Below are 10,000 nucleotides of genomic sequence, written 5' to 3'. Positions count from 1 at the left end.
GAGAACCAAAGTTCTCGTAGTAAGCGCGAGGCTAAATTCTCTCAAAAAGCGTTCTAGTGCGAACGACACTTTTGTACGCACCGCAGTGCTTCGTCGAGCTCGGTTATACATACGCCGTAACGCTACGGTACGACCAGACCGAGAGCTCGCATGCATCGTGTTGTGCACGAGTCGCCGCAGCGACAACACCTCTTACAGTACCGAACCGAGCGGCCGGGCGGTCGGCGACGCACGGTCTAACGCACGGCGGTATATGGGCGCCGGCGGTGAAATTTCGACGCCGCGCGGACTTAGCTGCTGCGGCGCACGGTAGTTACCTCCGCGTCAAAGATCTCGAGCTCCGTGTTGTTTTACGGCTCGGAGGTACGTACGGACCGCACGAACGGCAGAGTCCTCGAGATACAAAATTTCTTCGTCAAGTATTCACCAATTCCTTCGCTATCCGGCCTCGAAACGATCGCCGAGAGCTTGGCGCACAATTGGCCGAATGTCGGCAAGACGCCCGAACGCTCTCGAAAAAGAGAACCGAAATTCTCGCACTCAGCGCAGTGCAAAACACTTTAAAAATCTCTCTCGAGCGAAAGACACTTTCGTACGCACCGCAGTGCTTCGCCGAGCTCGGTTATACATACGCCGTAACGCTACGGTACGACCAGACCGAGAGCTCGCATGCATCGTGTTGTGCACGAGTCGCCTCAGCGACGACACCTCTTACAGTACCGAACCGAGCGGCCGGGCGGTCGGCGACGCACGGTCTAACGCACGGCGGTGTATGGGCGCCGGCGGTGAAATTTCGACGCCGCGCGGACTTAGCCGCTGCGGCGCACGGTAGTTACCTCCGCGTCAAAGATCTCGAGCTCCGTGTTGTTTTACGGCTCGGAGGTACGTACGGACCGCACGAACGGCAGAGTCCTCGAGATACAAAATTTCTTCGTCAAGTATTCACCAATTCCTTCGCTATCCGGCCTCGAAACGATCGCCGAGAGCTTGGCGCACATTTGGCCGAATGTCGGCAAGACGCCCGAAAGATCTCAAAAAGAGAACCAAAGTTCTCGTAGTAAGCGCGAAGCTAAATTCTCTCAAAAAGCGTTCTAGTGCGAACGACACTTTTGTACGCACCGCAGTGCTTCGCCGAGCTCGGTTATACATACGCCGTAACGCTACGGTACGACCAGACCGAGAGCTCGCATGCACCGTGTTGTGCACGAGTCGCCGCAGCGACGACACCTCTTACAGTACCGAACCGAGCGGCCGGGCGGTCGGCGACGCACGGTCTAACGCACGGCGGTATATGGGCGCCGGCGGTGAAATTTCGACGCCGCGCGGACTTAGCCGCTGCGGCGCACGGTAGTTACCTCCGCGTCAAAGATCTCGAGCTCCGTGTTGTTTTACGGCTCGGAGGTACGTACGGACCGCACGAACGGCAGAGTCCTCGAGATACAAAATTTCTTCGTCACGTATTCACCAATTCCTTCGCTATCCGGCCTCGAAACGATCGCCGAGAGCTTGGCGCACATTTGGCCGAATGTCGGCAAGACGCCCGAAAGATCTCAAAAAGAGAACCAAAGTTCTCGTAGTAAGCGCGAAGCTAAATTCTCTCAAAAGCGTTCTAGTGCGAACGACACTTTTGTACGCACCGCAGTGCTTCGCCGAGCTCGGTTATACATACGCCGTAACGCTACGGTACGACCAGACCGAGAGCTCGCATGCATCGTGTTGTGCACGAGTCGCCGCAGCGACGACACCTCTTACAGTACCGAACCGAGCGGCCGGGCGGTCGGCGACGCACGGTCTAACGCACGGCGGTATATGGGCGCCGGCGGTGAAATTTCGACGCCGCGCGGACTTAGCCGCTGCGGCGCACGGTAGTTACCTCCGCGTCAAAGATCTCGAGCTCCGTGTTGTTTTACGGCTCGGAGGTACGTACGGACCGCACGAACGGCAGAGTCCTCGAGATACAAAATTTCTTCGTCACGTATTCACCAATTCCTTCGCTATCCGGCCTCGAAACGATCGCCGAGAGCTTGGCGCACATTTGGCCGAATGTCGGCAAGACGCCCGAAAGATCTCAAAAAGAGAACCAAAGTTCTCGTAGTAAGCGCGAAGCTAAATTCTCTCAAAAGCGTTCTAGTGCGAACGACACTTTTGTACGCACCGCAGTGCTTCGCCGAGCTCGGTTATACATACGCCGTAACGCTACGGTACGACCAGACCGAGAGCTCGCATGCATCGTGTTGTGCACGAGTCGCCGCAGCGACGACACCTCTTACAGTACCGAACCGAGCGGCCGGGCGGTCGGCGACGCACGGTCTAACGCACGGCGGTATATGGGCGCCGGCGGTGAAATTTCGACGCCGCGCGGACTTAGCCGCTGCGGCGCACGGTAGTTACCTCCGCGTCAAAGATCTCGAGCTCCGTGTTGTTTTACGGCTCGGAGGTACGTACGGACCGCACGAACGGCAGAGTCCTCGAGATACAAAATTTCTTCGTCACGTATTCACCAATTCCTTCGCTATCCGGCCTCGAAACGATCGCCGAGAGCTTGGCGCACATTTGGCCGAATGTCGGCAAGACGCCCGAAAGATCTCAAAAAGAGAACCAAAGTTCTCGTAGTAAGCGCGAAGCTAAATTCTTTCAAAAAGCGTTCTAGTGCGAACGACACTTTTGTACGCACCGCAGTGCTTCGCCGAGCTCGGTTATACATACGCCGTAACGCTACGGTACGACCAGACCGAGAGCTCGCATGCACCGTGTTGTGCACGAGTCGCCGCAGCGACGACACCTCTTACAGTACCGAACCGAGCGGCCGGGCGGTCGGCGACGCACGGTCTAACGCACGGCGGTATATGGGCGCCGGCGGTGAAATTTCGACGCCGCGCGGACTTAGCCGCTGCGGCGCACGGTAGTTACCTCCGCGTCAAAGATCTCGAGCTCCGTGTTGTTTTACGGCTCGGAGGTACGTACGGACCGCACGAACGGCAGAGTCCTCGAGATACAAAATTTCTTCGTCACGTATTCACCAATTCCTTCGCTATCCGGCCTCGAAACGATCGCCGAGAGCTTGGCGCACATTTGGCCGAATGTCGGCAAGACGCCCGAAAGATCTCAAAAAGAGAACCAAAGTTCTCGTAGTAAGCGCAAGCAAAACACTTTAAAAGCGTTCTAGTGCGAACGACACTTTTGTACGCACCGCAGTGCTTCGCCGAGCTCGGTTATACATACGCCGTAACGCTACGGTACGACCAGACCGAGAGCTCGCATGCATCGTGTTGTGCACGAGTCGCCGCAGCGACGACACCTCTTACAGTACCGAACCGAGCGGCCGGGCGGTCGGCGACGCACGGTCTAACGCACGGCGGTATATGGGCGCCGGCGGTGAAATTTCGACGCCGCGCGGACTTAGCCGCTGCGGCGCACGGTAGTTACCTCCGCGTCAAAGATCTCGAGCTCCGTGTTGTTTTACGGCTCGGAGGTACGTACGGACCGCACGAACGGCAGAGTCCTCGAGATACAAAATTTCTTCGTCACGTATTCACCAATTCCTTCGCTATCCGGCCTCGAAACGATCGCCGAGAGCTTGGCGCACATTTGGCCGAATGTCGGCAAGACGCCCGAAAGATCTCAAAAAGAGAACCAAAGTTCTCGTAGTAAGCGCGAAGCTAAATTCTCTCAAAAGCGTTCTAGTGCGAACGACACTTTTGTACGCACCGCAGTGCTTCGCCGAGCTCGGTTATACATACGCCGTAACGCTACGGTACGACCAGACCGAGAGCTCGCATGCACCGTGTTGTGCACGAGTCGCCGCAGCGACGACACCTCTTACAGTACCGAACCGAGCGGCCGGGCGGTCGGCGACGCACGGTCTAACGCACGGCGGTATATGGGCGCCGGCGGTGAAATTTCGACGCCGCGCGGACTTAGCAGCTGCGGCGCACGGTAGTTACCTCCGCGTCAAAGATCTCGAGCTCCGTGTTGTTTTACGGCTCGGAGGTACGTACGGACCGCACGAACGGCAGAGTCCTCGAGATACAAAATTTCTTCGTCACGTATTCACCAATTCCTTCGCTATCCGGCCTCGAAACGATCGCCGAGAGCTTGGCGCACATTTGGCCGAATGTCGGCAAGACGCCCGAAAGATCTCAAAAAGAGAACCAAAGTTCTCGTAGTAAGCGCGAAGCTAAATTCTTCAAAAGCGTTCTAGTGCGAACGACACCTTTGTACGCACCGCAGTGCTTCGCCGAGCTCGGTTATACATACGCCGTAACGCTACGGTACGACCAGACCGAGAGCTCGCATGCGCCGTGTTGTGCACGAGTCGCCGCAGCGACGACACCTCTTACAGTACCGAACCGAGCGGCCGGGCGGTCGGCGACGCACGGTCTAACGCACGGCGGTATATGGGCGCCGGCGGTGAAATTTCGACGCCGCGCGGACTTAGCCGCTGCGGCGCACGGTAGTTACCTCCGCGTCAAAGACGCGAGCTCGTGTTGCTTTCGGCTCGGAGTTACGTCCGGCCGCCGAACGGCAAAGTCCTCGAGCCTCGTTTCTTTCGTCACGTATTCACCAATTCCTTCGCTATCCGGCCTCGAAACGATCGCCGAGAGCTTGGCGCACATTTGGCCGAATGTCGGCAAGACGCCCGGAAAGATCTCAAAAGAGAACCAAAGTTTTTTCGTAGTAAGGAAGCTAAATTCTCTCAAAAGCGTTCTAGTGCGAACGACACTTTTGTACGCTCCGCAGTGCTTCGCCGAGCTCGGTTATACATACGCCGTAACGCTACGGTACGACCAGACCGAGAGCTCGCATGCATCGTGTTGTGCACGAGCTGCAGCGACGACACCCTCTTACAGTACCGAACCGAGCGGCCGGGCGGTCGGCGACGCACGGTCTAACGCACGGCGGTATATGGGCGCCGGCGGTGGATTACGCCGCGCGGACTTAGCTGCCGCGGCGCACGGTAGTTACCTCCGCGTCAAAGATCGCGAGCCTCGTGTTTTTCGGCTCGGAGTTACGTCCGGCCGCCGAACGGCAAAGTCCTCGAGCCTCGTGTTTCTTCGTACGTATTCACCAATTCCTTCGCTATCCGGCCTCGAAACGATCGCCGAGAGCTTGGCGCACATTTGGCCGAATGTCGGCAAGACGCCCGAAAGATCTCAAAAGAGAACCAAAGTTCTCGTAGTAAGCGCCAAATTCTCAAAGCGTTCTAGTGCGAACGACACCTTTGTACGCACCGCAGTGCTTCGCCGAGCTCGGTTATACTTACGCTCGTAACGCTACGGTACGACCAGACCGAGAGCTCGCATGCATCGTGTTGTGCACGAGTCGCCGCAGCGACGACACTCCACAGTACCGAACCGAGCGGCCGGGCGGTCGGCGACGCACGGTCTAACGCGCACGGCGGTATATAGCCGCGGTGAAATTTGACGCCGCGCGACTTACGCTGCGCACGGTAGCTACCTCCGCGTCAAAGACGCGAGCCTCGTGTTGCTTTCGGCTCGGAGTTACTCGGCCGCCGAACGGCAGAGTACAAAATTTCTTCGTCACGTATTCACCAATTCCTTCGCTATCCGGCCTCGAAACGATCGCTGCCGAGAGCTTGGCGCACTTTACCGAATGTCGGCAAGACGCCCGAAAGATCTCAAAAAGAGAACCAAAGTTCTCGTAGTAAGCGCGAAGCTAAATTCTCTCAAAAAGCGTTCTAGTGAACGACACTTTGTACGCACTGCAGTGCTTCGCCGAGCTCGGTTATACATACGCCGTAACGCTACGGTACGACCAGACCGAGAGCTCGTATGCATCGTGTTGTGCACGATCGCCGCAGCGACGACACCTCTTAAAGTACCGAATCCTGGGCCGGGCGGTCGGCGACGCACGGCTAACGCACGATGCCTGGGCGCCGGCGGTGAAATTTCGACGCCGCGCGGACTTAGCTGCTGCGGCGCACGGTAGTTACCTCCGCGTCAAAGACGCGAGCCTCGTGTTGCTTTCGGCTCGGAGTTACGTACGGCCGCACGAACGGCAAAGTCCTCGAGCCTCGTGTTGCTTCGTCACGTATTCACCAATTCCTTCGCTATCCGGCCTCGAAACGATCAAGCCGAGAGCTTGGCGGCACATTTGGCCGAATGTCGGCAAGACGCCCGAAAGATCTCAAAAAGAGAACCAAAGTTCTCGTAGTAAGCGCGAAGCTAAATTCTCTCAAAAAGCGTTCTAGTGCGAACGACACTTTTGTACGCACCGTAGTGCTTCGCCGAGCTCGGTTATACATACGCCGTAACGCTACGGTACGACCAGACCGAGAGCTCGCATGCACCGTGTTGGTGCAATGAGGCGTCGCCGCAGCGACGACACCTCTACAGTACCGAACCGAGCGGCCGGGTCGGCGACGCACGGTCTAACGCACGGCGGTATATGGGCGCCGGCGGTGAAATTTCTGACGCCGCGCGGACTTAGCCGCTGCGGCGCACGGTAGTTACCTCCGCGTCAAAGACGCGAGCTCGTGTTGCTTTCGGCTCGGAGGTACGTACGGACCGCCGAACGGCAGAGTCCTCGAGCCTCGTGTTTCTTCGTCACGTATTCACCTTCCTTCGCTATCCAGCCTCGAAACGATCGCCGAGAGCTTGGCGTGCACATTTGGCCGAATGTCGGCAAGACGCCCGAAAGATCTCAAAAGAGAACCAAAGTTCTCGTAGTAGCGCGAAGCTAAATTCTCTCAAAAGCGTTCTAGTGCGAACGACACTTTTGTATCACCGTAGTGCTTCGCCGAGCTCGGTTATACATACAACGCTACGGTACGACCAGACCGAGAGCTCGTATGCACCGTGTTGTGCACGAGTCGCCGCAGCGACGACACCTCTTACAGTACCGAACCGAGCGGCCGGGCGGTCGGCGACGCACGGCCTAACGCACGGCGGTATATGGGCGCCGGCGGTGAAATTTCGACGCCGCGCGGACTTAGCCGCAGCGAAGTCCGCGAGCCTCGTGTTGCTTTTACCACGTAGTTACTTCCGAGCGGTCCGACCGTCAAAGTTCGCGAGCCTCGTGTTGCTTTTGGAACGGAGTTACTTCCGAGCGGTTTGATCGGCAAAGTACGCGAGCCTCGTGTTGCTTTTACCACGTAGTTACTTCCGAGCGGTCCGACCGTCAAAGTCCGCGAGCCTCGTGTTGCTTTCGGCTCGGAGTTACCTCCGCGCGGTCCTAGCGGCAAAGTACGCGAGCCTCGTGTTGCTTTCGGCTCGGAGTTACTTCCGCGCGGTCCGATCGGCAAAGTACGCGAGCCTCGTGTTGCTTTCGGCTTGGAGTTACTACCGCGCGGTCCTAGCGGCAAAGTACGCGAGCCTCGTGTTGCTTTCGGCTCGGAGTTACTTCCGCGCGGTCCTAGCGGCAAAGTACGCGAGCCTCGTGTTGCTTGGCTCGGAGTTACTCCGCGCGGTCCGATCGGCAAAGTACGCGAGCCTCGTGTTGCTTTCGGCTCGGAGTTACTTCCGCGCGGTCCTAGCGGCAAAGTACGCGAGCCTCGTGTTGTTTTCGGCTCGGAGTTACTTCCGCGCGGTCCTAGCGGCAAAGTACACGAGCCTCGTGTTGCTTTCGGCTGGAGTTACTTCCGCGCGGTCCCCGACAAAGTACGCGAGCCTCGTGTTGCTTTCGGCCTGGAGTTACTTCCGCGCGGTCCGATCGGCAAAGTACGCGAGCCTCGTGTTGCTTTCGGCTCGGAGTTACTTCCGAGCGGTCCGACCGTCAAAGTCCGAGCCTCGTGTTGCTTTCGGCTCGGAGCTACTTCCGCGGTCCTAGCGGCAAAGTACGCGAGCCTCGTGTTGCTTTCGGCTCGGAGTTACTTCCGCGCGGTCCGATCGGCACAGTACGCGAGCCTCGTGTTGCTTTCGGCTCGGAGTTACTTCCGCGCGGTCCTAGCGGCAAAGTACGCGAGCCTCGTGTTGCTTTCCGGTCGGAGTTACTTCCGCGCGGTCCGATCGGCAAAGTACGCGAGCCTCGTGTTGCTTTCGGCTTGGAGTTACTTCCGCGCGGTCCTAGCGGCAAAGTACGCGAGCCTCGTGTTGCTTTCGGCTTCGAGTTACTTCCGCGCGGTCCTAGCGGCAAAGTACGCGAGCCTCGTGTTGCTTTCGGCTCGGAGTTACTTCCGCGCGGTCCGATCGGCAAAGCGCGAGCCTCGTTGCTTTCGGCTCGGAGTTACTTCCGCGCGGTCCTAGCGGCAAAGTACGCGAGCCTCGTGTTGCTTTCGGCTTGTAGCTACTTCGAGCGGTTCGACAAAGTCCGCGAGCCCTGTGTTACTACTGCTCGGGGCTGCTTCCGAACGTTTCGGGCAATCAACTTTTTGTTCTCCGTATTGTTTTTTTAAGCTATCTTAGCTATTTTCTCGTAAAAGTTAAAATTTCGCGTTTTGTGCTGTTTTTTCGAGCTCTCTGCTGGCGATCGTCTATGTTCTTAAATCTCGTGTTATTTTCTTGAGCTCTTCGTACTCACGACGAGCGGCTAAGTTTACGAGTTTTGTGTTGCTTTCTGCACGTTACTTCCGAGCGGTCCGACCGTCAAAGTACGCGAGCCTCGTGTTGCTTTCGGCTCGAGTTACTTCCGCGCGGTCCTAGCGACAAAGTACGCGAGCCTCGTGTTGCTTTCGGCCTGGAGTTACTTCCGCGCGGTCCGATCGGCAAAGTACGCGAGCCTCGTGTTGCTTTCGGCTCGGAGTTACTTCTGCGCGGTCCTAGCGGCAAAGTACGCGAGCCTCGTGTTGCTTTTACCACGTAGTTACTTCCGAGCGGTCCGACCGTCAAAGTTCGCGAGCCTCGTGTTGCTTTTTGAACGTAGTTACTTCCGACGGTTTGATCGGCGCGCGAGCCTCGTGTTGCTTTACCACGTAGTTACTTCCGAGCGGTCCGACCAAAGTACGCGAGCCTCGTGTTGCTTTCGGCTCGGAGTTACTTCCGCGCGGTCCTAGCGGCAAAGTACGCGAGCCTCGTGTTGCTTTCGGGTCGGAGTTACTTCCGCGCGGTCCGATCGGCAAAGTACGCGAGCCTCGTGTTGCTTTCGGTTTGGAGTTACTTCCGCGCGGTCCTAGCGGCAGGCGCGCGAGCCTCGTGTTGCTTTCGGCTCGGAGTTACTTCCGCGCGGTCCTAGCGGCAAAGTACGCGAGCCTCGTGTTGCTTTCGGCTCGGAGTTACTTCCGCGCGGTCCGATCGGCAAAGTACGCGAGCCTCGTGTTGCTTTCGGCTCGGAGTTACTTCCGGTCCTAGCGGCAAAGTACGCGAGCCTCGTGTTGCTTTCGGCTCGAGTTACTCCGCGCGGTCCTAGCGGCAAAGTACACGAGCCTCGTGTTGCTTTCGGCTCGGAGTTACTTCCGCGCGGTCCTAGCGGCAAAGTACGCGAGCCTCGTGTTGCTTTCGGCTCGGAGTTACTTCCGCGGTCCGATCGGCAAAGTACGCAGCCTCGTGTTGCTTTCGGCTCGGAGTTACTTCCGAGCGGTCCGACTGTCAAAGTCGAGCTCGGTTGCTTTCGGCTCGGAGTTACTTCCGCGCGGTCCTAGCGGCAAAGTACGCGAGCCTCGTGTTGCTTTCGGGTCGGAGTTACTTCCGCGCGGTCCGATCGGCAAAGTACGCGAGCCTCGTGTTGCCTTCGGCTCGGAGTTACTTCCGCGCGGTCCTAGCGGCAAAGTACGCGAGCCTCGTGTTGCTTTCGGGTCCGAGTTACTTCCGCGCGGTCCGATCGGCAAAGTACGCGAGCCTCGTGTTGCTTTCGGCTTGGAGTTACTTCCGCGCGGTCCTAGCGGCAAAGTACGCGAGCCTCGTGTTGCTTTCGGCTCGGAGTTACTTCCGCGCGGTCCTAGCGGCAAAGTACGCGAGCCTCGTGTTGCTTTCGGCTCGGAGTTACTTCCGCGCGGTCCGATCGGCAAAGTACGCGAGCCTCGTGTGGCTTTCGGCTCGGAGTTACTCCGCGCGGTCCTAGCAGTACGCGAGCCTCGTGTTGCTTTCGGCTTGTAGCTACTTTCGAG

The sequence above is a fragment of the Cardiocondyla obscurior genome, unplaced genomic scaffold (assembly GCF_019399895.1).
Source record: "Cardiocondyla obscurior isolate alpha-2009 unplaced genomic scaffold, Cobs3.1 scaffold61_0_135138, whole genome shotgun sequence".
In the NCBI taxonomy this organism is placed as follows: Eukaryota; Metazoa; Arthropoda; class Insecta; order Hymenoptera; family Formicidae; genus Cardiocondyla; species Cardiocondyla obscurior.
Note: the sequence above shows the minus strand (reverse complement) of the source record.